General features: G+C 33.6%; 1 long non-coding RNA gene across 10 annotated transcripts in view; it reads left to right on the plus strand.

The window, feature by feature from the left end:
- The window catches only part of LOC143225162 (uncharacterized), a 47,222-nt gene that overhangs the window by 6,053 nt on the left and 14,336 nt on the right, over nucleotides 1–26,833 (plus strand). For 2 of the 10 annotated variants that reach the window (XR_013013649.1, XR_013013654.1), the window contains exons 2-5: nucleotides 4,137–4,367; nucleotides 12,182–12,303; nucleotides 14,158–14,261; nucleotides 14,816–17,009. This is a non-coding gene — a long non-coding RNA (uncharacterized LOC143225162). Of the gene's footprint in view, nucleotides 1–4,136; nucleotides 4,368–12,124; nucleotides 12,304–14,157; nucleotides 14,262–14,815; nucleotides 17,010–26,833 lie in introns of those variants that run through there. The other 8 variants (XR_013013651.1, XR_013013653.1, XR_013013652.1 and 5 more) reach the window with 8 other exon arrangements.

The following is a 26,833-nucleotide window of genomic DNA, read 5'->3' on the forward strand; positions in this document are numbered from 1 at the left end:
TGTATAGTCACAGACATGAGTTCTTAAAACAGATTGGCATGACATGATATGCTTGACCTGATACAACTTAATATTACCTGATTAGAACTCACATGCTCCTGTAATGTGAGGTAACTTGATTTAGTATTATGTAGCTTAGCTTGACATGACATACATAGACTGACTTGTAATGAATATTTATTTTATGTGATGATCCAATGACTGTATTTTGACTGTTAATTACTTTTCACCTTTTTATTTTTATTTACTTTTTAAGTTTACTTATACTCATTTTTATTTCATTCATTGATGTTTTACATCGTTATATCATATTTACATATCTGCACCACTATTATGTATATTTTTTTTGCATGAGACAGTCTGTGTTGACCTTTAAGTGATCTGTGAAGGGGTCAAACTTGCATGAAATAACCTAGAATTTGACATACAGATACATTTTTGTATTTATCATAAGATCAGGGGGAGAACTTGTCAATTTTAGAACTTTTGTTTTTTTGTATCACAAGAACCTGCTGGTTGGGGTAGATAAGTTCTCCTCCCTCTCTCAAGGGATAGGCCCAGCTGAAATTTGAATAGAAAACTTATTCAATTTATGGAACTTCTTGTTCAGAACATTTCATTCTCTCCTTTCCTTATCTCACTAGAGGCTCTGTTCCTTTTGGGGACATAGGTTTACTTGGAGGCCCCAATTCCCCTTGGTCAAGCTCGCATACAGTATTTTCAGGATGTTGATCAGTAGAATCTTGTTCAGGATCTCTTAAATGCCAGAGATACCAACCATTACGATTTGAGCGTAATCATTATGATTTTGGTGTATACATTACGGCTATACACACATACAGATGAATATTACGACTTGTTGCAACTCCCAAATTATTATATATTATATAGGCCTATACAATAAGTGATAACTTGTTCCCCCATGGCTTGAAGTGGGTGAAAAGATCATTTCTAGTGAGATACAAATAAAGTTTGATAATAAATAAAAGACATAGTCCAAATGGCTACTTGCGATAATCACATTTGTGCTTGAATTAATAAAAAATATTTGTATCTATGACGTCTACCAATAGTTTGAGTGCAGTGCTTCTCCATACTGGGTATGTGGGGGAATCCATAGTTACATCATCAGTGCTTGTCAGCCAATCAGTACTCGCATAGATGGGTATTTTTCGTTTTCTAAGTGGCATAGAAACACCACTGCGATTGTTCACAAGATGGAAAAAAAGAGGCCTTATTCACCAGATTGTCTGGTTTCTGGCAAATCTAAAAAGACTAAACCTGTGAAAGGGCTCTGTCTACAATCATTATGTTCAGTCATTTGAAATAGTTGGCATCTCTGAAATGCCTCTTGTCATCTCCCTCTTTCACTTCATTGGGACTTTGCTAAATGGCTGGACAGAGACAACTGTGAAGTTAATGTTCCTCTTCATTTAGTCTGGTGGTGCACCTCTTCAATAAATATTTTTATTCAGGTTGGAGTGTATATCTGGATATGAAGGCGTTTGGGGGCCATTTGTCTATCAGTGAGTCATTTCTTGGAATTATTTACCTACTTTGAGGATTTGGTTCATTTCCTTACTTCTCTTCAGATCCCAATCAGTTGAGTTTCATTCTAACAACTCATTTGCTGTATCATCCTTCTCTTGGGATGGGAGAACTTGGTCAAGGTCTCTTTCTTTCTGCATGTTGAACCTCTGGTTTTAGGCTTATGACCATGACATTTACTTGTTAGCATATCATATATTGGGTGCTATGAATCTGGTTATGGCTCATTTATTGTGCCCTAACAAGATTCTCTCCTCAGAGTGGTCCCTTGAGACACAGATGTTTGATTGGGTGTATTTTGATGGAGTGCACCTGAACTGGATGCATTTGCCACCCAATTGCACTCCAAACTTCCAAGGTTTTGATTTCCAATTTTATATGCTTTGGCTGTAGTTGTTGATGCTCTTAGTCAAGATTGGGTTTCCTTTCCCTTTATACCTTTACCCCAATCTATCTTCTTCCACTTATCCTTTCCATCATCCATTCCACTCCATATCGCATCATATCTGAGGCACAACTTTGACCACTCAAGTTGTGATTTATACTTCTGTGCATGCTTCTACTGATGCCACCTCAGACATCCTCACTCAGGTGGGTTACATTTTTCTCTTCTAATAATTTATCTTCACCTGTGGCTTTTGTTTGGTCCCCTGTCAGATGGGATGTACCTTCCCCTACTTCTCATCTAGTACACTGATGGGCTAACATGAGTAAAGTAGAAGGAGAATGTTGCCCATCCCTGCCACTACTTCTTTTGACTCAATCACTAATGATTAGCTTTTCAAAGTATGGTTGTAGTCACCAGTTGAACTTTTTGTTTTGGTACTGTGTTCTTCCAGACTTGTCATCCCATTTTTTTCTTCCCTTATTCCAGTGAAGTGTGGGAGTCCTTATTTCTCACCTAATTACTGGGGTGGTGGATCATGAAGGCTTCCTCCTGAACATGCTCAAATCCATTCACTCGAGAATAAGGCAGTAGTATTCTGCTAGTGTCAATAGTGTATAGATGTTTTTACAGTAGACCTGAAGTATTATTCCAGATTATGGATTGTACAATTTCTGCCAAATTGCAGTTCATTCCATTTGAGCACTCTTCTTCCTACCATTGCCAGGATGTTAGTTCTCAGGGTGTACTAATGTTGTTTGGAGCTGGATCAACCAAATATGTCCTCACATGCAAGTGGCTCAGGTACCCTCCTCCAACTGTGGACTGGATGATTCATTCCCAATGCTGAGTATTTCTGGACTGGAGTTGAACCACTACATTGTTGTCTACATTCCTGTCATTGTCTTGATGTCAATTAGTTCCTTGGGGTACTGCTGTTGGTTGTGTTTGACACACCCGTATGATGATGTAGGTCTTTAGAATGGAAGATCTTGCAGTTCCTGTCTGAGGTGAACAGTAGAGGACACTCTTCTACAGTGGATCAGATATTCTTATCACAGTAGTGCTGGTGTTGGTTGAGATTGAACTCCCCCTTACATTCCACAGTGATATAGCCATTCCATATAAGGGGAGTCTTTGTTATTTCTGGGATCCCTAAGATGATTTTTCCCTTAGTGCATCACACTATTTTTGTGGGTGAAGGGAATTTCTGGCTCAGAGGTTGTGTGCTCTTCCCCAGGTGTGTCTTTTATGTTCTATTCACAAACCCTATGGGCTTCCTTTGAGTGCTTTCTGAAGGGAACTCATCTAGGTACTGTTAGACTGGTTCCTCCACTAGGTCAGTACGAGATTCTAGCTATTTTGTGAGCAAGAGTAAGATATCATATCAGAATTTAACATTTTTCTACACCGAAATTTTTCATTTCCTCTCACACTTCCCACTTTTCTACTTTTGATGTATTTTCTTTTGTTCAATCTGGAAATGGATTTGAGTGGCACAGAGAGAGGTTAGCTGTGTTAAGAGTTGTACTACACTCCTGTTGGTGGAAGGTTGTTGCATGCTATATAGTAGTTGCTTTATGTGAAAATGTGTGGTCAGGTGGAAGTATCAAGGCTAATGCCAAACAAAAATATTTGCATATAGAAGGTTGTACAAGTTGAAAAAAACAAACTATTCTATGAGTGAAGGTAAGAATCTATTGGAAATGTATTTTCAGTGTAGGAAAGTTTTAATACTTGTTAATATATTACATTGAAAAATAGTTTATAAAAACAAAAAAAATCATCTATTTAACTTATTTTTGAATGCTGTGTTATAGTAAACAAAATATTTTTTTAAGCTGTATTACCCAAATTGATGACAGTAAAAATGCTTCCATTATTTAATTCTGAAACATGAGTGTGGGATAACTGTACATTTGACAAAGGAACTAAATAACAGTTGTATGGTCATCTCTAGTTTGTATTAGCATTTTATTTAAGAAAATTTGTGCCTTTTTTTTTTTGAAAAATGTTTTTTCAAAATGTGCAAATGGAACCTTCCATATGATGGCTATCATATGAAATGGAGAATTTTAATATTATTTAAAACACAAAAACTAGATTAAAATAGGAAGATTAATAGTATGTTTCAACATTTTAGAGGAATGCAGTTGTTTATCAGCATGGTCACTTTTTTTCTTTATTTTATGGTTGTACATAGAAACATCATGTTATCAGCAGTGCTGCACCAGTTGATGATCCTGCCAATTACATCACTCTTATCAAATACTTCTTATCACCTAGTACTTGTTTGTACATCATTGGTCGCGTTCTTTCACTCTTGCCTGTCCAATCACGACTTAAAGAGTTCAGCTAAGTAGTTTTCACAGATATCTTTGTAGCAAATACTTTTGTTTTTCATCATCCAGGTAACTATTTTGTTTGAAAAAAGGTAACAGAAAAGTTAGACAAAATCTTGTCAATCTATATTGACTTTCTTTTATGGTATAAGATATTTTAAGTTTGTAAATGGTTGAAATAAATGCAAAATGATTTAATGATGTTATAGCATTGCTTGATAGTATTTGCGGCAACAAAATTTTGATTATAGTAAAGATACTGACAGCTTCTTTAGTAACCTTTAAAATATTTGCAAGATTCTTCATTTCATACTCCTGTATAAACGTACTATGATAAAAAGATGGTATTTTAAAACTTTGGATATTTTTCTGTAGCTTTGGAACTGGCTGAATGTATAACAATCCCTATAACTCTCCAAAAATTTAAATAGAAAAGTTGTTGTACTGGATTTCTTCACTTATTGTTGTATCACATCTTTCCTGATTTACATCTATTTACATTTTAAATAGAAAAGTTGTTGTACTGGATTTATTCACGTATTGTTGTATCACATCTTTCCTGATTTACACTGCACAATATAAAATTGAGATTTCCAGAGAATATGGAGTTAATCATTGTTTAGTTCCATTCAGCAAAGTCTGAAAATGAAAAAAGTTTATCTGATTTTATGAGTGCTGTTTTTTGGTATATTTCTCATCCTGTGGTAAATGATCCGCAGTGTTGGTTATCAAAAGACCTTCATCTTATATGTTGGCTAACACTTGTTATTTTAGGTAAGTTCTCATGTGCTTTTGATGTAATGCTTATGAATTTAAAAATATTTTTTATACATTTGGGTTATGCTTATATAATATGACAGATTAATTGTGAATTTGTAAGTTTTATGCTTTCAAGTGAGGTATTTGAAGTACAAGGATGATTCTTTTAAACAAAACAGACTTTGTAACTAATAGTAACATGAATAATGAGGAACAGCAATGGTTTTTTTGGTCTGTCATGGCTTTTCCATTCATTTAATCAAACATCCACTAGCCTATATCCATCCTTGACTCCTCATCTATTAAGCAAGCCTTTTTTTGAACTATTTTAAAGATATTGTGTTTACTTTGTTCTAGGTTATTTTATTCTAAATGTTAACCATCATATTCAAAAATAGACTGCATAATTTACAGATAATTTTAATTTTTCCAAATCCTAAATCTGTCTCTCCTTGGTTTACAATTTTTACCTTTGAACATAATTTGAATACTCTATCTTACTTCCTCTCACATAAAGCTTTACCTCCTCTTGCATAATAACTTTTATTGATTTGTACTGCCCCCTATATGTGTAGTAATTTCTTTATTGCCACTAGTCTTGAGATTCCCACCTACACTTATGATAGCTGTGCTGCAGCATGCAAATAAGCATATAACAGCTTTCTACTAGTAGGAGTATGACACACCCTTCTAGTGCAGCTGATTCCCTGTATGCTCTAGAGTTACATCAGTTCTCAATTTGGCATGTGTGTAAAGAATATGTATTTTTTTAATTGTGAACTTTCATATTTCAGCATTTTTCAGTTGAAGTAGCCACAGACATTTTTTTTTTTTCTCAAAGACTCATGAGAACTTCCTCTTCCACAGCACACACACTTCTGCTGATACATATAGCTATTACTTGACTGTCGGGGTTTCAACCTTGCCCAGCTGAACAATGGTTTGATTTTTTTCATATTTGCTTCAGACTTTCATACCCCACCCGGTTTCACTTGTCAATATTTGTCTTGATACTCACCACCTACATCATTGCACCCTTTGTCCTAGTACTGTACGTAAGCACTCCATTCAGTTACCTCTATTGCTATTTCTTGACAAAGTGTTTAGATACGGGTTTCTCTACAGAAGTGGTGAGATAGTTAACATACTTGGTTGCAATTTGTGCATTGCCAAGTGGCTTTCTGTATACTTTATTAATTATTATCTAAAATGTTTTGTGATATAATATGATCTGATTAATTGCATGGGAGTGTCTCTCCAGGGGGTTTTGAAGTTTTCAGTGATTCAGGAAAGACTAGGAAGAATTGGATTCCTCTTACTTTAGCACCTTTATTTACTACATCAGCTTCTCATGAGGCCAGTTTGGCTCATTCACCTTTTCCTTCATTTTTTCTGTTCGTCAGTCAGGTTTGTAAGGTTTTGGGGCTTTCTCCAGTTGTTTTTGAATCTACTCCTTGATGACTGAAAGGTCTGAGGTGTGACTGTTTAATTTCCTCCTTTACCTAATATTTTTGTTGATGCTGAGAGATTTACTGCTCAATTACATGATGAAATAGCTGTGCTTTGACTCCCATATTTATCTGAATGGCATACTTTGTCTGATCACTGCCATGGGGATGTATATTTAGATTATTGTTTTGGATATGTATGGATGTAGACTGGATTCTGCAATCACTTTAAACAGGTTCTGGTGTTGGAGTTGATAATTGAGTTAACTTCTCCACCTCCATTATCCTCCCAACCTGTGGTATTTCTACCTTCAACAGATCTGTGGAGTGTGAATCTTCATTATAAGGTTATTAGAGAGCAATTGAACAAGGGGGTAGAATAGTGAATCAATCCAGTTCTTGTGGAATTTTATACACATTTATTTTTTGTACCCAAGAAGGTGGGAAATTGGCAGATAATCAATGATCTTTCTTATTCAAACCAATTTTTTTTCAACTACATTAACATTTTTCACCAGGTTTATAGATGACCAAGTTTGAAGTTGCCAGTTCATATCTCCACGTTGCCAGAACAAAGCTATTCTGCTGCTATCTAAGTTTCATGTACAAGAGTCAGGTTCTGCAGTTCAAGACTCTGCCCTTTGGCTTAGCATCAAAACCATATGTCTTTCACAGAGTCATACGAGCTTTTTTTTGCCACCTCCATTTTTAGAGTCTGTGCACACACCATTATATAGACAATTGGTTACTTCTAGTATTGTCTTGTCAGTTGATAGAACAACACATTCAGATTGTCCTTTCAAAAGCTATTATTGCTGGCTTTCTTATCACAGCTAAGAAATCCATTTTCTTGGCTACTCAAAGTATTGTCCTTCTGGGTGTCTTTTTTTTTTTCAACATGTTTCTCAGCTAGGCTCAACTGACTCCCATCCAGTTCCAGGCTATGGAATGGACAGTCAGGCTCTCACTCATATCCTCTTCTTCTACTGTGTGGATGGTTTTCTGTCTTTTTGGGATATGAACAACCCTTTGATCTCAGATATCTTTGGGTTGAGGACATATGTGGTCCCTCATTTGTTGCTTCATAATCAATGCATCATGAATTCCAATTCACTGGAGCATCCAGTTTCTTTAATGGGGAGCAACATCTTAAATCTCAGGTAGTGGTTGGATTGGGCCACCACTACAGTCAGTATTCTTATATTGCCCTCTAATCCCAAGATTCAGCTCTTTACAGATGCTTCACTTCTGGGATGTATATTGACAGTAAAGAATTCCCAGATCTATGGGTGGAAGATGAATCTTCCTTTCACGTAGATATTCTAAAACTTCTAGTTGCCCAACAGTCAATGGTTCAAGTTCTAAATGTATTGAAGGGGAAAATCTTTATGATTCATTCCAACATTTCCTATCAAGATGTTGCATTCTGAGGACATTTATTTTCAAACTTTTGATATTCTCTACCAGGCTAACTCCCATTATATCAGCCTTCTGGCTTGTCATGTTCCAGGGGTGACATATTTAATAGCAGATCTTCTGTCTCAGTCCATCTGAATTCTACTGACCAAATGGATGCTCCATTGTGAGTTTTTTTGGTGGATTTGCTCTCATTTCAGGACTCCAGTTATTGATGCATTCACAACTCATTGGAAATATCAACTACAATAATTTTGATCCCTGGTACCTCTTCCTTGGGATTTGGCAATAGATGCATTCAGTTAAGATTGGATGGGATTGCACCTCTATGTCTTTCCCCCAATTTGTGTGTCACACAGAGTTTTGGCTATGACTCGATCCACTTCTTGTTGAGTACTGTTAGTAGCTGCATATTTTATGGCCCAACCATGGTTTCCTTCATTATCGATAGTATCTTTAAGAGTGTCTCCCTATGCCACTTCTTCTTTGGCCACTTCTGTTGAGGCAATCTTGATCCAGCATTCTACATTCAGATATTCCCAAGTTAAACTTCGTGTGTGGAAGTTGTGCAGTACTTTGAATGGCATCAAGGTTTCACTTTTAAAGTTGTTTACTGTCCCTTTATATAAGACAACTTTATTGACTACTTTTCAATATTTTAAACTTTGAAAAGTATTTGAATCTCCTTTGTTGTCTGCCTTTCTTGATCCTTTTAGTCCTTCTTCCCAAATGGGCTTTTCCATTAGTCAACTGGGATATTATGTTATTATTAAATGCTCTATCACAACATTCATTCAAACCTCTAGCTTTGTGCACCATGTTTATTCAAGTGTATTTTATGTTACTGCTGGCACGTGGATGTTTTGGGTCATAGTTGTTTGCATTACATTTGCACAGGACTTTATCACTTCATTTCTTTCTTTCTTACCATACCCTGATGGCTCTTTTCTTCCTAAGACACTGCCAGTCAGGGAAGGAGACAATCTTTCTTGTTAGTTTATATCTGAGCTGCTTTTCACTTCTTTTACTGATTAGACCCAGATCTTTTATGTCCTGTTAGAGCCCTGAGGTGTTATGTGGCTCACAGTAACTCCCTTATAGGTACTAGAAATTGACTCTTTATTTGTTGAGATTCTTCAGTTTCCCAGGATTTAGTTCTGATTACGTTTTTGAGATTGCTTTGCAAATTGATCCATGTTGCATATTTTGGACTTTCTTTACAGGTGAGGAAACTTCTGTGAGTTGAATTTTGTCAGATTCATCACATTTCTATATCTTTAGCTGTCTGATTGAATTACCCTCTGGAGGATAACAGGTGGGTTGGTATGTGAACTTCTACCAATACTCTTCTCTTACATTATTTTCAAAGTTTAGCAGTTTATTATTCTGAGGGTTCTTAACTATCCACTGTGGCTGTCTTGACAACATCTAATAGATTATAAGAGGGGAGGTATTTCTTTATTTTCCTCTTTTTTTTTTTTACTGTATCTCACTCTGTGCAGGTTTTGCCTAGGCAGATGTACTTTTATCCATCCAATTTCACTATACTTATTGGCTGCAACAGGCTCTGTAGAAATGAGGTGTTCTATAAGACCATCTAGGAGCTCTCCAAGTGGTATTACCATTTCCTGCTAGACTGCTACTGCTACTCATGGACTATCGTGAGTAAAGCTAAAGAGGATCCTTTCCATCCTTGCTGATTATCAGATAGAATAAATTAAGGTTGGTTTGCTTTTATAAATGAAGGAAACTTGGTTCACTTATTACACTGTTCCTCAGAGCTTCTCAGTGTCTATAACTCTCTCAGATTCTACTAGTGGAGTTAGGGAGTTCTTACCACACCCAATTTCTAGTCACTGGGATGGTCATTGGTATTATATGACATAATATATATTATATAAAGAGGTTGGATGACCCATTGTCCTTAACTGTCACTTGATGACAGTGGGGTGTGTTTTATCTGAGAAGATAGGCAAGTCAATCCACTGGTGGCTGTATTCTTTTATTCATACAGGAATTCTGGGCTCCTTAGCAGATTTACTCCCTCCTCCCCCCCCATATGTTCTCTGAAGTTATCCATTTGGCCATTATTGTACTGACATACTTTCACAGATGTTCATGCTGGATGACCTTTGCTCCTGAACTGTGTGCCTTTTTGGTTTCTGTAAACCACATAATTTATTCCTTTTAGTACAACATATGGCTTTTCCTAACACGTGTTTAACTTTGGAGTTATCCTTTCTTGTGGCAGGGTGTACAACCATATTCTGCCTTCATGGAATCATATAGCAAGTAGTGACACTATATCGACTTTTAATTTTATCAAAAGCTGATTTCACACTTTCCCAGCTGAAATATTGTACTTTATCTTTACTCTTCAAATTCATGAGAACATTTCCAACAATAATTCCTCAGGATGTGTCTCAGTGTTTGGTTCTACTGCCATCATTTCTCGATATAAATTTATTGCTGAGAACACCTGGTCTGAATACTTCACTTCTTGGTGGTGTAGTTGTAAAGTTTTAAAAAATTAACATGCCATTACAATCATGGTTCAGTGACAAAACAATTTATTCAGCAATAACAATTTCAACACTTACCAAAACACAGTTAATAAAGTGCCCAGCCAGGACTTATCACTAATATTAATAATATCAATATTATTCAAATAATGAAATTGAGAAAAAGATCCAGAAAGAATAAGCCAGTACTAAAAATACAGGAAATACAATATTAAAAAAATACTTTTCAATATCAATAACAATGTTGCGAGCAAACCAAAAATGCTTATCTTGTTAGTCTCTTTTCTGGCAAAGCTTCTGGCAGTGTATTATGTATTCACGAAGCAGGTCATAGGAGTAAAACCTCATGATTTTAAATTTACATGCTCTTCTGCTATATTAATAGTACTTGTATATCATCACTAGTGGATCTGATATCAGTTTTATCATAAACACATATTTAATCAAAATACAAAAGATTATGTGGAAAGTTATTTAGCACTATAATACAACTAAACTTTTACAGATAAACTAAGCAATAGAAGAAAATAATGAATGAAAAGCACAACTAATAATCATACACAGAATTTGCTATCTCACACATTGTCCACACTTCCTGTTGTAAATGCAAATTCAACTTTTTGTATAGTTATTGCTATTTTCCAGTCAAGTACTGTGAAGATATTTTAACTTTACATGCATTTATCTACAAGAAATGGTGTTAAGAAATATATAATAAGCCTAACATTATGTCTTATGACAAACGTAATTAATTTACCTTCTTCTAAAGACAGTTAAACTGTAACAATTGCAGTTATAATGAACTGTCTATATAAAACGTTTTTACATCACTATTGTTTTCATTGTATCCTATGTATATTAACAGTTGTAGCTCAGGATTGTATGAAATGTATTGTTGACAGTGGATGTGATGAATACAGTGTGGTTGAAATACTATTATTATTATACTTTTATCTTAATTCTTTAAAATCCATTAGGGAATGGATGAAAAGAGTAGTGCTAAATATATAATAGGCATAGCATAATGTATTAAGATGAATATGATTAATTATGTTCATGTTCTGCTTGCTTTTAAGGGCGTTTACAATGTAAATCTAATTTCTTAAGGAAGTCAATGTGTTTGATATAAGTAGGAGCATACCATAGAGAAGCTAAAGTAAAAACTTCTTTCTTGAAAATGAAAGGGATTTCAGTTGGCTCAACTACCATATGTTGACAAAACAGGAAACAAAATGATACCTTCATTGTTGTCTTTTGAATTTGCTGAAACAAAAAACACAGTGGTTCATGATATCAGCTAGAAACAACTCTATCTCGAATTACACATGCAATCTTCTTGATGCTTTGCTTGATCTCATAATCTGATGCCTAAATCTTTAAAACATTTTAATCTTATTAAACTTTTTTATCATTACAACCATCTTAAATGAAATAGAGCTTACAACAGTACTTTATCTTCTACATCCATATTTCTATGTGGAAGCTCATAAATGTCTTTATTTAATTTTGAAATACTAGCATTCAAATTAGTGGTTTGGTTAGACTAGTTATATCTGTTCCTAGATAAATAACTGTTTATAGAGAATGTGCTGTCTATACAATGATTGGAAGAATGTGAATGTGTTCATCTGGAGATGAGCACTGATTTAAGTTCTGTATTTTTATGTTAGAAATATTAATTTATATTACATATATTACTTGTAGATGAATGCATAGCTAGGATTTCCATATTGAATAAATGAAACATCCTTCTGTAACTAGGAAAGGGAACATTGGTTTTTAGAGGGCTTTGGCCATGCTGTGACATACGATCTGTCCTGAAGAAATTGTCAGGTGACAAATGCTGTATATGGTAAAAATTGGAACCAAAAGTAATAGTCATAGTAAGTTTCATGAAATTGATCACTACTCTATAACAGTATATTGTACATATGCTGTAATAATACAATGGGTAACATACTAAAACTAAGAACCTATTCATACCAGAAGAATATATAATACATAAACTGAGAAACAATACATATATAGTTACTGTATTTGTTTTTTTATGTCACATTATTTGTATTTAAAACTTCAGTTTCTGTAAGATCATCACAGACCCAGGTACTAAACAAACAGTAATACTGAACAAGTAAAATGATATAGATCTACATGAAAGAAATATTTATACTAAACCTAAACATTGTCATTCAGTGGTACATACAAGTTGTGAATCAGTTGTAATGTGATAATTAGTACAATGATTCACCAGAAATATGTCATGAACTATAATCTTTGTTTCACAGTGTAATAAGAGTAGCAAGTAGCATATCTATCTGATATGAAGATACCATTTAAAGTGTATGAAGAGACAATTGTGTTGTCAATAGTGGCTCATTTCTGATAACAGTTCAGAATTGTAACTCATCTCGGAGTGTGTACTTTATAGTAAAATTGATGGTGGGAGTACAGGGGAAAAACATTATCATTCTGCTCAGCTTTACAAGTTTTGTATAGAAAGGAACAAGTAAATAATACGAGTGAGCCATTCCTGATCAGGAGAGTTTTGAATTATAAATTGCTTTTAAGTCAGAACAATAAAGACCAGAAGCAAAACTATCTTTTTGGAAAGATCAGCATTAATGAAAGGCTGAAATGAAAGTAGACCATAAGCCTATAGAGCCATTATAATTCCCTCAATCTGAAATGAAATGAATAAGGAAAGGCCATTTCACACAGAAGGAGCAGTTTTAATATTGAATTACAAGAATATCAAAAGCAGATGAATCTTGAATAAGATAGTCTAAGGACAGTGTAAAATTAATTTTTTAAAGAATAATTTGAAAGTACAAAATGTCAAGAATCAAAAAGAAGAAAGAAAAAAGAATAGAATTGGTAGAGATTTGTAATTTGGATAAGTTTCATTAACTATGAAATAGTTTGTGAGTGAATGATATCTTAAAATACCAGAGAAAGAAATAAAGGCCTGATCAAAGATCACTTGATAAGTTAATTACACATCATTTTACTACTTGTAATAATTATTTTAATTCCATTTTAATACCAAAAGTTTTTAAATGAAACAAATGCTATGTTAATTTTTCTTGCAGCTTTATTAACATCTCCAGAATTTGTAAAGGGGGTTTAAAATAATATTTGACTTTCCTTTGAGGATTTCTGTGCAATACATTTTCAGTGTTACATATATATGACGCTTACTTTTCACTAAGTAATATTGAAGAAACAATTTATCCATGAAGTAGAATATTTTCATCTTAAGTTCAAAAAATTATTTACCTTTACCCTAACAAATGTGCCACTCTTCCAGTTTCATTGAGTGTATGGATTCATGTGATTAAATCATGAACAAAAGATCTGTAACTGAAAAATTTTTAGAGAAAGCAAAAATGGAAGAATCAAGTGTGGAACATTGTTAAAAATTGAATAAGTTCATGTAAAACATCTTTACATCCATACAGATTACAATAACTTACACAGTATACTTACAAAAAAAATTACTTGTAAATTTTAAACACAGTCTGGTCCTTTTGTCCATCTTGAGACATTGAAAGTTTCTATTCCTCAGAAAAATGGTTGGCCAGTACTACTATCTAATTATTATTCTGTGTGAATTAATCTGAACTTTAAACATAGACATTGTATAATGTTTTAATCTAACTTCTAGTAACTAACAAAGACTTTTGGATTCTTCTTTTTGTTCATTATATATATATATATATTGTTTTATCTTACTTTAGACTTGTTGATGAATTGATTAACTGATCAGTCCGAACTTGTTGTGTCTGAGGCTGGAGAGAAAGTGTTACTAAATTGTTTGAAACAGATGTAGATGACTATCTGTGTAAGTACTAAAAATTAATAATATATAACATTATATTTTTGATTAATGTGGAAAGCTTTAAATGTTGACAGGTGAATGTGGCTGGATAAAGGAACTGTATTAATAATTGTTAAATTGAGCAGGAAAAAATTATTACTGTAATGTTACATGATCTGTTTTTGACATAATTAAGCTGTAAGTATTAAGATTTTATAAAGGTGTATAGTGTTTGAGAAATTTTGCATTAATTTTTAATTTAGTATAAAACACGAAATATTGAATTTGTAAGTAACTGTTTATTATAAGATACTATAAATGACATGATTAACAATTGTGTACATCAAATATAAATTAGAAAATACAGATACAATTAAGTATGTGTGTGAGTGTGTGTCTTTGCATTTGAGAAATTATTTAGCTATGAAAGGTAATATTTATAAGGAGTATTAGTGTATCTGAAATATTAAGATAACAAATACAGGGTGTTTCAAAATTGTGTATACACACTTTAGAAATTTATCTTGTCTCATTAACCACATACACAGTTTTCATAATTTTTTAAATATTTTTTACAGATATCTACAGAAAGGATGGAGAACATGCAGTTGAGTTTCAGTGAGAGAAAGTCGATTCTAAAATGGTACTGGAAATTTGAAAATGTCTCTGAAGTTCAGCATGCCTGGGGAAAGACAATATGGAACAAAAGGACCAACATGTCTAACAATTACTCATCTGCATGAAAAATCTGAGGAACATGGAACTGTGCAGAATATCAACAAGAGAAGATGTGGAAGGAAAAGAGTGTTAAGAAGTAGCAGAAACATTGAAGCTGTCAGGAATGCAAAGAACTGCTGGCCAAGAAAGTTAACAGAACTGTTCATGAGAGATACAATTGAGCCATATGAGTGTTTTTGGAATAATAAAGAACTTAAAGTTGAAGCTATTTGTACCTTGAATACTGCATGCAGTCTAAGATGATCATACAGCTGTGTGGGAGTATCTGGACAATTAATTTCATGAACAATGGATAGGTTGCAAAGGGAGTACTTTTGAATACCCTCTAAGGTCTCCAGAGATATAAATTTCTGAGTTGTTTGTATATAATTTTGAAACACCCTGTTGTGATTATTTCAGCAGTAATGGAGGATATATATTTAAGTAAATTAATCTTTAATAAGGTAGTTTTCAAAATAAGCTCTTTTATTTGTGACAGTATACATAAAGTAGCTGTGTTTTATTCTTTTATCTTTAGTTACAGTTCTCTGGTAAGAATATGTTTAATTTTCTGCTGGAGGCCTGAGAGTGGAAGATTGCATGGAAAATGTTTAGAGATTTTTGAATGGGCAATTACTGCTGTTGGCCTCTGTATTACACAGGCTGCTGTGACCTAGGAAGTATGCAGGGAGTTTGTATAGGTGACTGGATTGTTATGTTCAGGCTTGTGCTCCTTACTTAAGAAGGACATTGAATTGTTTGAAAGGGATTAGATGAAGGCTACTGAGATGATGTTTTGGATAGAAAGACTGTCATACAGAGAGAAGCTACGATCTCTGAAACTGTTTACTCTTGATAGAAGAACTAGAAGGTATCTGATTGAGGTGTTTAACATTGTTAAAAGAATCGATAGTGTTGATGCATCATCTCTTTTCTACTTAATGGTGAGAACGTTAGGACTAGGAGCACAGATATACATTTTGGTAACTAAGGAGAAATCATCTTCAACTGAGACATTTTTATTTTTCTAGCAGGGTAGAGTGGCCTTTGGAAGGGCTTGTCTCTGTATATAGTGTGAACAGTAAATTCAAGAGAAGGGTTTATAAATGTATGAATGATGAGGCTGGTTTTGAGTTTTTTCCTTAAAAGTTTTAGTTTAGTGGTTGAGAGAGCTTAGATGGACCAGCAAGTCTCTTCTTGCTCCTAAGTATTATCATAACTTGTATTTCTAAGTATAGAGATAGTACACATATCTAAAATATACAGGTTAGGAAATGGTAGGTGATATGATTATATTTTTATTTCCTGAATAGTCTTTCTCAGTTTGATCAATTTTTTTTAAGTTTCTATAAAAGTACTAAATAAAATATTTGTGGTTTTTACTGTTTGATTTACAATAGTATGATTTTTGAAAATATTATTGAATTTATTTTTGTTGTCTGCAATACATGTCACATGAAACAGTAAACTTCATATTTTTTGGGAAGAAGTTTGTAACACCTACTTTAAAATAATAAGTTTTTACTTATCAAGTTGTCAATATTTGTTTGTTTTATAATGTAGCTTTTCTGTACCATTTTTCCTAAACCACACAATCTATCTTTTAAAAATAAACGTTCATCATTAATTTTGTACAGTGCTACAATGAGTGATCACAGATGTATGCTTTGGATCTTTTTGTGTTTAATGGAACATGTTTCAAGATACAGAGAAAGCTTATGAAGAGTACAGAGATTAGGTTGAAGGAGCAGTGGAACCTCAAGTATGTTAAGATAATGTGGAAACAAAGATAAAATTATTTATTTTATAAGAATTGGTATGTGAAATATTAGAATTATTTAACAGACTCGTGGAATCTGTTACACTTGAATCCATAGGGGTTGATAAATGCATGATGAATATTCTTATGTTTTAAAATGCTCACCAAACTTGAGAATTCTATCAGAAAATTGGGGGCCAGTTCTGTGATGTAATTTGCTACAGTAAGGAATCCTATGTGGACAGGGTTGGTCCATTGGACTGTACCCATATTGCAGAATAAATGTTTACTCTGTGTTCCATAATTCCATGTTTACTTAACATATATTTACAAAAGTTGGTACACTTTTAGGAAACATATTGAATACAAAAAAAAATTTAAAATGTTTAACAAAGTATTTCTACCAAATATTTCTCTTTGAATTTACCTTGGTCAGTTTGATCCATATTCTAATTCAAATGAGTACAAGGTGATTTTCATATTCCACTTACACAACTTCTGGAACCTTCTAAATTAATATAAAAGTTGTTTTTTTATCTCGAAAACTGTATTTGATCTGCTGTTTTCTCAACCTTAATATTTTATAGGCTTGGTTCCTGTGACCAGTCTTGTAACCACCACAAAAAAATAAATTAATTTAAATTACCCCTTTTTTTCCACAATGATTACAGATTGTGACAGAAAATAGTAATTATTTATGCTAAGTAGCCTCAGGCTTGTACAGTTAACACCTGTTATCATTTAATTTTATTATTTTATTGCTCTTTGAAATGTGTTTCACAACTAATCTTGCAAAACAAAATGATAAACCACTTATCAAGATCATGGGTCAAGTGAAGATAAACTATTGACACATACAATTCAAATGCAGGTTCTGTACTTATCTTGCTGAGAAATGTTCTTGTATTTTTCTATTTAATTCTTGTTATCTTACGTAACTTACTATGTCTTCAGTTATTATATTTCTGGTACTTTTATAACCAAGTAAAAAAAAAAAACCACAAAGAGGCACTTAGTGCTCAAATATTGGCCATGTACTGCTTTTTTTGCATATGAAGCTTTGATAAAAATTAACCGTGATTGTTGTAAGCACTTTACTGAATTTGTACATATTTCAAATATCCAGCTTGGAACACAAAATATCAACATGTGCAAGTAATACAATATTCTATCAACTATTATTTTTTAACTTTCAAGTAAGCTATAAGTGCTTTAAAATAATTTCCTTACCATGTTTAAGATAAAAATCAATGATAACTTTGGCTCTATAGACTGAACAATTCAAAAGCTGTTGTCACAATGAGTTAATATTATATACTATTCAGTAAATTTAATATTTCTGTTGCCGATAAATAATGTAGCAAAAATCATATTTTTGAAAGACATTATGTGATAAATGGTCTGACATGAGGGTTTGACTTTGATTTACATTTCTGTATTTGAAGATGATTGGAAGTTTTAAAATTGTCTTATCAACATGTATAGTATAAATTTTTAATCTGTATAACATCTTAGAAGCTCAAGTAGGTCTGAAAAGAATGGATGGTACCTCCCTCAGTCCTGTGCGGAGCCTGGATTGGAATATGTGATCACTTTAAATAAACCATAGTTTCCTTGGATTTGTTTTACTCTCACAGCTGCCCTCTCGGAGGTCTTTATCTTCAACCCAACTTTTTCTGAAGCTTATCAATGATCCCCTCAGTAGTTTGAGAATGATTTGGGTGATTTTGTTGATGTCTGTCATGGTCAGATTGTCTTCTTTCTTCCTTTGGTTTCCTGACTGGTTTGTTATTGGGATTTATTGGGAAGAGATGTTTTGTTAGAAAGGTTCATTTCCCATCTTTTGCCCTTAGAGAATTAAAAGAAGCTCTTTTTTTCTTGTATTATTTACTGAAGTTCCATAGACATTAGGATCTCAAATTGATACTGGCCATTTATGTGTCTCTTTACTGAACTGACTACAATGGTATTGGTGACTATCTTGGGAAGCAGTAGGAGCATGTTAACATCAACAACACTTCTTGGATATCTGGAGTTTTTTAATGTTCTGGCTTCAGACTTGTTCGTTCAGTTTACACCACCTTCTCTTTTGTTTACTGGAATGCTTGCTATCTTTGATATACAATTTATGCCTGTCACACCTAGTGGTTTGATTTCGTGATTTGTTTTAATTAATATTTTCTTTAACTGTTTTTTAGTGGCACAATGGCAAGTCTAAAGAATTATAATGCTAAAAATTGGGTTTTGATACCCATGGTGGGCACAGCAGAGATAAACTATTGCAAAGCTTCATTCTTAACAACAGTTATTTGTTTGTTCTTAAGCACAAAGCTTCACAATGAGCTGTTTGTGTCCTGCCCACCACAAGTATTGAAACCTGGTTTTTAATGACATAATTATGTAGTTTTACTGCTGTGCCACAGGATGGCTCATAACAACAATTAAAGTTATTGATTTATCTGTTTCACAAACGAAACTTTAATATGATGAACTTCATTAAAATCATTTAATATAAAAATCTTTATAGGTATTTTAGTTCTTTCCTTGATGTTTCTGAAGTTATATGAAAGTGTATGGTATAGTAGGATTTTTCATATAACATTAAATGAACTTTGGTGATGTTTGTATATAAATAATTTATTCAGATGTTACTATTAGGAACTTCATCACTTTAAAAGTATGTGAAAGTGTCACACATGAATAATTAATTAATTAAGTTAGAAATTTTTATAAAGATTATTTATTTCCTTCTAAACATGTATAATTTCAGAAACAGGTAAACTACCAATAAAAATAGTTTGAGTTACTGGTTAGGGCACTTACAATCTGCTGATCAGAGGTTCCAATCTCTTAATGTAAGATATTTGTCTTTTTAGATGTGGGGATGTTAAAATGTGATGGTCAGTTCAACTATTCAGCTAGAGTATTCAAAGAGTTGTGTTGATTAGTTGCACTCTGTCTAGTCTATGAATTCTAAAGTAGGGATGACTAGTACAGATAGTCATCGAGTAGCATTTCACAAAGTTCAATAATTCTACAATTTTTACTGTTAAGAGTGCCTTTTATTAAATTTTGTTACGTATATCAACTGCTTCAAAACGTAGAAATCAAACAGTGATTTTTTATATAGTTAGCATTTCGTTGAAGGAAATGTAATAAAAAAAATTTGGGGTTTCGATTGTTAAACAGAGAGTAGATAACCTATGTGTAGCTTTTTTCTAAGAAAACCAACAAGAAAGATAACCTTTTTATATTTCAACACAAACTTTCTAACTGTTTTAATCTCCTTTTCGTAATCTTTTGTTCAGAGATTATTTTTTATACACAATCTAATGGTGCTAAAATAATCATCTAGCCTACTAACTATAGATGGACGGTACATAAGTCGATACGTCGCATACTCTTACACAGGAAAACATGCAGGTCGTTACTAAAGGTACTGTACAGAGTTCTTATGCTAATAAACTACAGGTAGTATAGCTAAAGATGTTTATAAGAGTTTGTATGAGAAGTCAATAAACAAAGAAGAATAAATATGCTGCTAAAGGTGAAGATTCTACAAATATTTTGGGCTATGAAACAAGACCACTTTGTTAAGCCGATAAAATTAAGAATTTGATTAGAATAAAAGGATCTCTGGTAGTACTGATTTTGAAGTTCCCCCAAATCTAAGCGAGGCCTATCTACACTAGCCGTTCTTAATTTAATAAGAGTGAAAGACTAGAGGGAAGGTAGTTCGTCATCACCACTGACTGACAAATCCTTGGACTACTCTTTTTACCAACTAACAGTGAAATTGATCTTCAACTTATAATGCCACCATGATTGAAAGAGTGCACATGCTTGTTTGAACGGGCGTCGAACCGTGAGCGGTAGATTTTGAGTCGGATGCTTTAACTCACCCAGTAGTTATAATGGTTAATGGTTAAAAAGTATTGTTGTATAATATCCTGACACAATGATTATAATCTTAATTATTATTTTGAATAATTTTGTAAGTTATTCCGTTGTTTTATTTATTTATTTTGATTTTGTAACTGTTTAAATTTTGTGTGTGTCAGAAAACATTATGTTAATACAATAACAAGATAAACAACGACTCATAATGTAAAAAATAATTTTATTTATGGTACAATATATTACATGCTACAAAGATTAAGAACGATTACGTTGGCAGGAATTTTGTTTGAAAGAATAAAGTACCACATGGTATATGTGGGCTTTTCCCATAAGAGGATGTTCAGGAACAGTCGTTCTCCATCAACCTCAAGAGCGAATTGTTTCACTTCAGGGATTGTCACATATTGACTGCTAGGATTATACCCAACATAGATGTCTTGCTGGAAAGCCTTGAAGGAGGTCGGAGAAAACTGGAAAATGTTATTGTTGAAAGGTTTTCCTCTTTATCCTGATCATTAAAGTTGTCAGTTGATGTTGTGAAGAGACCAAAAGGTGTTTCCGTTGCATCCAGTTCGAACGTAGTTTACTTAAATTTTTAATTAACGTTGATTAAATTTTGTAGTTAAGATGCCAATTGCAATTATAATTATTTAAATATGAAATATAATTGATATGGCCTTGAATTATTTTGAAAGAAAGAAAATCAGTGAGATAGAAGGCTCTTTCCAAAGGGAATGGGACTTAAAGATTTAATGCCCAAGTGAATTTTGTTGTTGAGAGGGGGGAAACCGGAGTACCCAGAGAAAATCCACTTTCACAGGAAATCCATCTAACAATATATGTATCCTGTGCCATGGCTGTAAATATAAACATGACAGTTAGATAAAACATATTCTTCAAGCATCAGTTAGTGTGTGTGGTTGATTAATTTGTGTTTTTCTTTTTGTAACGTAAATTTTGTGTTGATACATGTTTGTCGTTTTATGTAATGTAGCTGTAAGTTTGTTTCTTTTTCTACTTGTTTTAGTCCTGGTAATCAAGCGTTGTTAATCTATCTTAAAGTGGAAGTTTTGGGACTAATCTGATTGTTTCATTTGTTAATTTTTTAAAGTTAGTGTCTGACATTGTGTGCTACCTGGAAGCCAAATTCTGTTATCAGGTGTATAAATGTTTTATATATATTCTGAAATTTGTCTGTTGAATAGCTTGTGTGTTTATCATCAATGAATTTAATATAATTGGTGCACTTGCTGATTGAGGCTTGTATGTTTTGAACGTGATTTATCCACATGAGGTGCGTGTCCAATATGATTCAAAGAAATTTAGATTTATTTCATTTTAATTTCTACTTCCAATTGATGTTAGCATTTTTCTTGATGTGCTACAGATAACTATTTCGTCATAATAGCAATGGTAAGTATATGTTAGGTAAGGGAGAATAATGTAGTTGCGAAGATGATATATAGAAGTGGCAAGAGGATTGATCCTTTTGGGACTGTTATATTGAATGTTTTGGTTGTTGGCTGAGAAGCTTGGAGTGAAAAGTGGTGGGTTAATGTTGGTGTAGTTATTTATCTAACTGTGATCTTGGGAGTTAAAATGTGGCAGGTTTAAATTGCTGAAGGTCTTTCATAATAGTGGACCAATATATTTGCTTTTTGTAAATGTGGTTTAACTATAGTACTATTATGTTGTATTTTGTGGAATATAATTTTTTTTTTTGTTGGCTAACAGGAATTTTCGTTCTGTAATTAATGTGCATGTTTCATGAGTTAAGAGTCCAGTGATTACTTCATTATTCTTGTGAAGCTGAGGTCATTGGTAGATCATCGTCTGAAATTATCTTGCATCTTCACAATGAGCCCTTATAAAGCGTATTCAAACACTTAGACATTCAAACTCGCCCTTACAAAGCATTACCACAATGTCAAATTTCACATAAAGGAGGCAATAAATTTGAAAATCTTTTATTGGCCATGCAACAGGTAAATTAGCAAAATTTACCAAATTTCATGAAGGTTTTACCAAATTTACCACATTTGGTAAAAATATACCAAGTACGGCAACTTTTTCCTATCAACATATATTATGGCGTGTCAGCCACAATGGGGCTAGCTAGGGATTGTTTGCAAATTGCCCCCATGAATTCACCTAGCCGTGCAGGCTGACCTAGAGTAGATCTGTACTATAGAGTTATAGACGGAGAGAGAGCACGTTTTTTACATTGACCGATCACAGACTGTGACGCAATAATGTTTTAAAATGGCTGTCAAAACGAGAACAATGTGAACAACACACAACCAAAACACTAGCACATGTGAGTTTCGAAGGGGGTGAGTATTTGCTGAGAATACCATGTAATTGGCTAAACATGTCTGCGATTATAGCAGTTATGAAGTAAATATGCACAGTTAATTGCCAGCCTTATTGTTGAATAATGTCCGGTGAGCATCATAACGTACCTGATTCCGTAGAAATTTAGTCTATATTTACGTATGAGTACAAGCCATACTGTCTAAATTTGCCAATGAGGTTATATATATATATGAGGTTATATATATAACCTCATTATTTATATTTATTTCAGCAAATAAATTTCCCTGACTTTTGTGACTGAGAAGCATTGTAGGCAGTCTGGAATATAAAAATGTTCAAATTCCACATTGATAACTCTAATCTGCAGAGTTTTATAAGCCCAGTGGCAAATTTAGGCCCTGTGGCTCTTAAGTTTCAAAATGTGCAACGAGGCGCTATTTCCGTTCATTGTGCGCTAATTCCCATTCATCTTGTAGAAGCCAATATTAAATGGACATGAAGATAAAAAATGATAAAGACTAATATGCTGCCAGTGCTGTTTCGGCCCTAATTGTTATGACCCAGAAATCTTGCCTGAATTGGAAACCCGTCATGTCTGGTACATTGTAAAATGATGTAAGGGGAAATTTTGACTTGTGGCCAGTCGGGATGTTTAGCATACCATAGTTCTAGCTTGTTAAGTTGTCAATCATTTTTTTTTAGTTACATATCAACCTATTACACGTCGTACATTTCGTTCACTTTGGTTGGCTCGGCAGATAGCCCCATGTGACTTTGCTATAAGAAAACAAACAAATATACATTTTGTGAGATTACAGTGAATAATACATAATCAGACCTACATGTATATTACTAGTCATAATAATATAGTCAAAAATAAGTCATAATATGCACTGTTATTTGGAAGGTATGGCCAACTAGCATTAGTTATGTTATATGTATACAATGTCAAAGGTGTATTAAATTTTGCTATTTTAATTTCAGAATAGGCATATAGGATTAAAGAATTTGCATAAATAACAGGTGAATGTAAGGACTTTCAGAACATCAGAAACACCTATGTTGCAACACAGCTGAATTAAAAAAACACACATTATAATTACATATGCTACATGTATATATAATCATATACACTCTTGTTCAAAAAGGTTGTTACATGTGATATTTTGAGCTTGTTTGTTCCTTTATTTTTTTGTGTTTTTAATGTGTGCAATGTCTTTCCTTTGGTAATTATTGGTAAGTATGTTTATAACATGAATATTGGTGTAATATTTCATGATTATGTCTTTTTTATGGAAATTTCTGTGAGACTTAAGATCTGTATCACCAGAAATGGACTTTTTTTCTTCACTTCTAAGTCAAACAAATAAGACCGTCATTTTGTGGAAATATTTAATATCAATCTGAAACTTTCAGTAAATGTGCAACAGTTACATTCACATCAGAATATTTAACTCAATAATGTGTGTGGCCCCCACATGCTGCAATAATGTCCGCTAGGCAGCGTGGCACACTTTCAACTAATGTAAGAAGTCTTTGATTTGGAATTCTGTCCCACTCTTCAGTCAGTGCTTGGCGTAACTGCTGTAGGGTTCTTATTCCTGACTGCAAGGCCATGTTCATCCCAGAGATGCTCTATCGGGTTGGTATCTGGGCTTAATGGTGGTTGCTCAAGGACCAACACACCACATTGTTGCAAGAAATCTTGTGTATTGCGAGCAATATGAGCTGGTGCATTGTCCTGCTGCAGCCGGAAATTGTTCTGGAAAATACACTGGACAAATGGCAGTAAGTGGTGATTCAGGATATCCTGAACCCAACAGGTACGGTACAACTGTAACACCAAAATCCTGGCTTTTATACCTCACTCCAGACACTGTGTTTGGGACAAGTCTTAGAACTCTCCCTTGTTCAAGGGATTAAACTAAATCAAAATGAACTCAGGTAATGCATAGTAGTAGAGAAATAAAACTTGAGAGTTTAAGGGCAACACTCAAAATGAATTTAGTTTTAAAATGATATAAGTGACCAAAAATCACATTTTTCGAACATGTAACAACCTTTTTGACCAAAAGTGTATTATTGACAAATTATTTTTGTAATTTTGAATGTTAATAAGGTAACAGCATAGCTAATTAAGTATCTATTTTGTTTCAAATATTACTACTACATTGTATATTCTATACATTGTACGTGTTAGTGTTCTATGTTAAGCATAAAATCATTTTTACAGTGTCACATTGTTGTGCAGTATTATATGTATAACAACGTTAAATTGGCATACACGGCTTAGCAATTTTTACATAAATTTATATAATGAGATGTAAATGTATGATGAGCTCAGGGTCTCATACATAAAAGGAATACATTGTACATAATCTTTTAAATAGTTTAACTAATTAGCGAGTATTTCTTAATTGCAATTATTTTGATATACACTCATAATGTATTATTTGCTTTTGTTGGAGTTCTTTGAATTATAACATTTTACAATAATAGAAACAAAAATTATTGCAACATCCCCAGTTTTGATTTTAGCAACTATATTACAAATGAACTACTGTAGAATATTGTAATCATTATTCTGACGAATAATAGCATACTTGAATTGCAGAGTGTTTTAAGGTTGTTGTTCCATCCACCACCACGACGTATCCTGCTGAACAGCATTTCAATGTGATCCTGAGACATCTTGTAAATACACACATAAGACAGTTCATTGCAGACCCTTGTTAGAAGTCTTCGAACCCTGTAATATAAAAGAGACCATTTCTAGAAGCCACTTCAACCTTGCATTTAAATTTCCTAACTTCATGGGAGCCTTCTGTTTACCAGCTGCAGGATTTTTGGAATTTGATAAATCAAATTGCTTGTCTATCCTTCTGATGAAGTTTGTTGTTTACCCACTGCCAACAAAGTCTGGATGACAGAGATCTTCATGTAGAAAATCAATGGTGTCTGCCACTGATCTACTTAGTGTTTGTGCTGCTAGTGTGACATCCATTTTGTGATGTTGCCACAAAATCTGTTTGGCACGCAGTTTGTTTCCTAAATATAAATTATCTGATATTTGGATTTCATGAAACTTCTCAGTGTAGTCCCACCAAATCTTTTTACCTTGATAAATGATGATTTCTTGCATCACAAAACAGTTTCTCACCAGTTTAAGCATGTGACATGCATCAAATGTGGAATGAATAAGATCTTTTGCATGTGCTGGATGTGGAAAGTTAGGTAGAATAGCACTGCTTATAAGAGAGCATCCAAGCATTGAGGCTATTGTCTGATTTGCATATGATGTACCACATGCCATACCATGAACCTTAAGTCCAACATCGGTTAGGGCAATTAGCAATTGTCAAATAATTTGTACTTGAATGTCACCTGGCAAGTGATCGACTAGGAAGTCGGCAACTGGATACTTCTATCTCCCACATGATTCTACCATGAAAATGAGTGCTTCAGTTGCTAGATAGTCCCCACAAGATAATTGAAAGTGGCAACAATCAACAAATCCTGTGTATTTCTTTGCAGCTGGGTTGAAAACAAGTTCCTTCTTGATTGCCATGACATCAAAAAGGAGCATAGTCTCTTCTATCTTTGTTAATTTCTTTCAAGTGATCCGAATTCTCTTTGAGAAAGCCAGGCTCACAATTTATACTGAAATACCACTGTGAATACATACTTATGGAAGGAGGTTCGTGTGGCCTTTTCATGCTTATCTGTGCAATTAAAACAAGCACAACTCTCAGGCATTGTGTGAGAAGTTGGCAGTTATCTGTCAGTGATATTCGGACATCTATTCCCGTTTTGAAAATGGTGTCGACTTTCACATATCGTTACAAGGTCACATGACCAGAGCACTTTCTCTAGTTAGTTATAACTCTATGATCTATACTTATTC

Source organism: Tachypleus tridentatus, chromosome 9 (genome assembly GCF_004210375.1).
Source record: "Tachypleus tridentatus isolate NWPU-2018 chromosome 9, ASM421037v1, whole genome shotgun sequence".
Taxonomy (NCBI): Eukaryota; Metazoa; Arthropoda; class Merostomata; order Xiphosura; family Limulidae; genus Tachypleus; species Tachypleus tridentatus.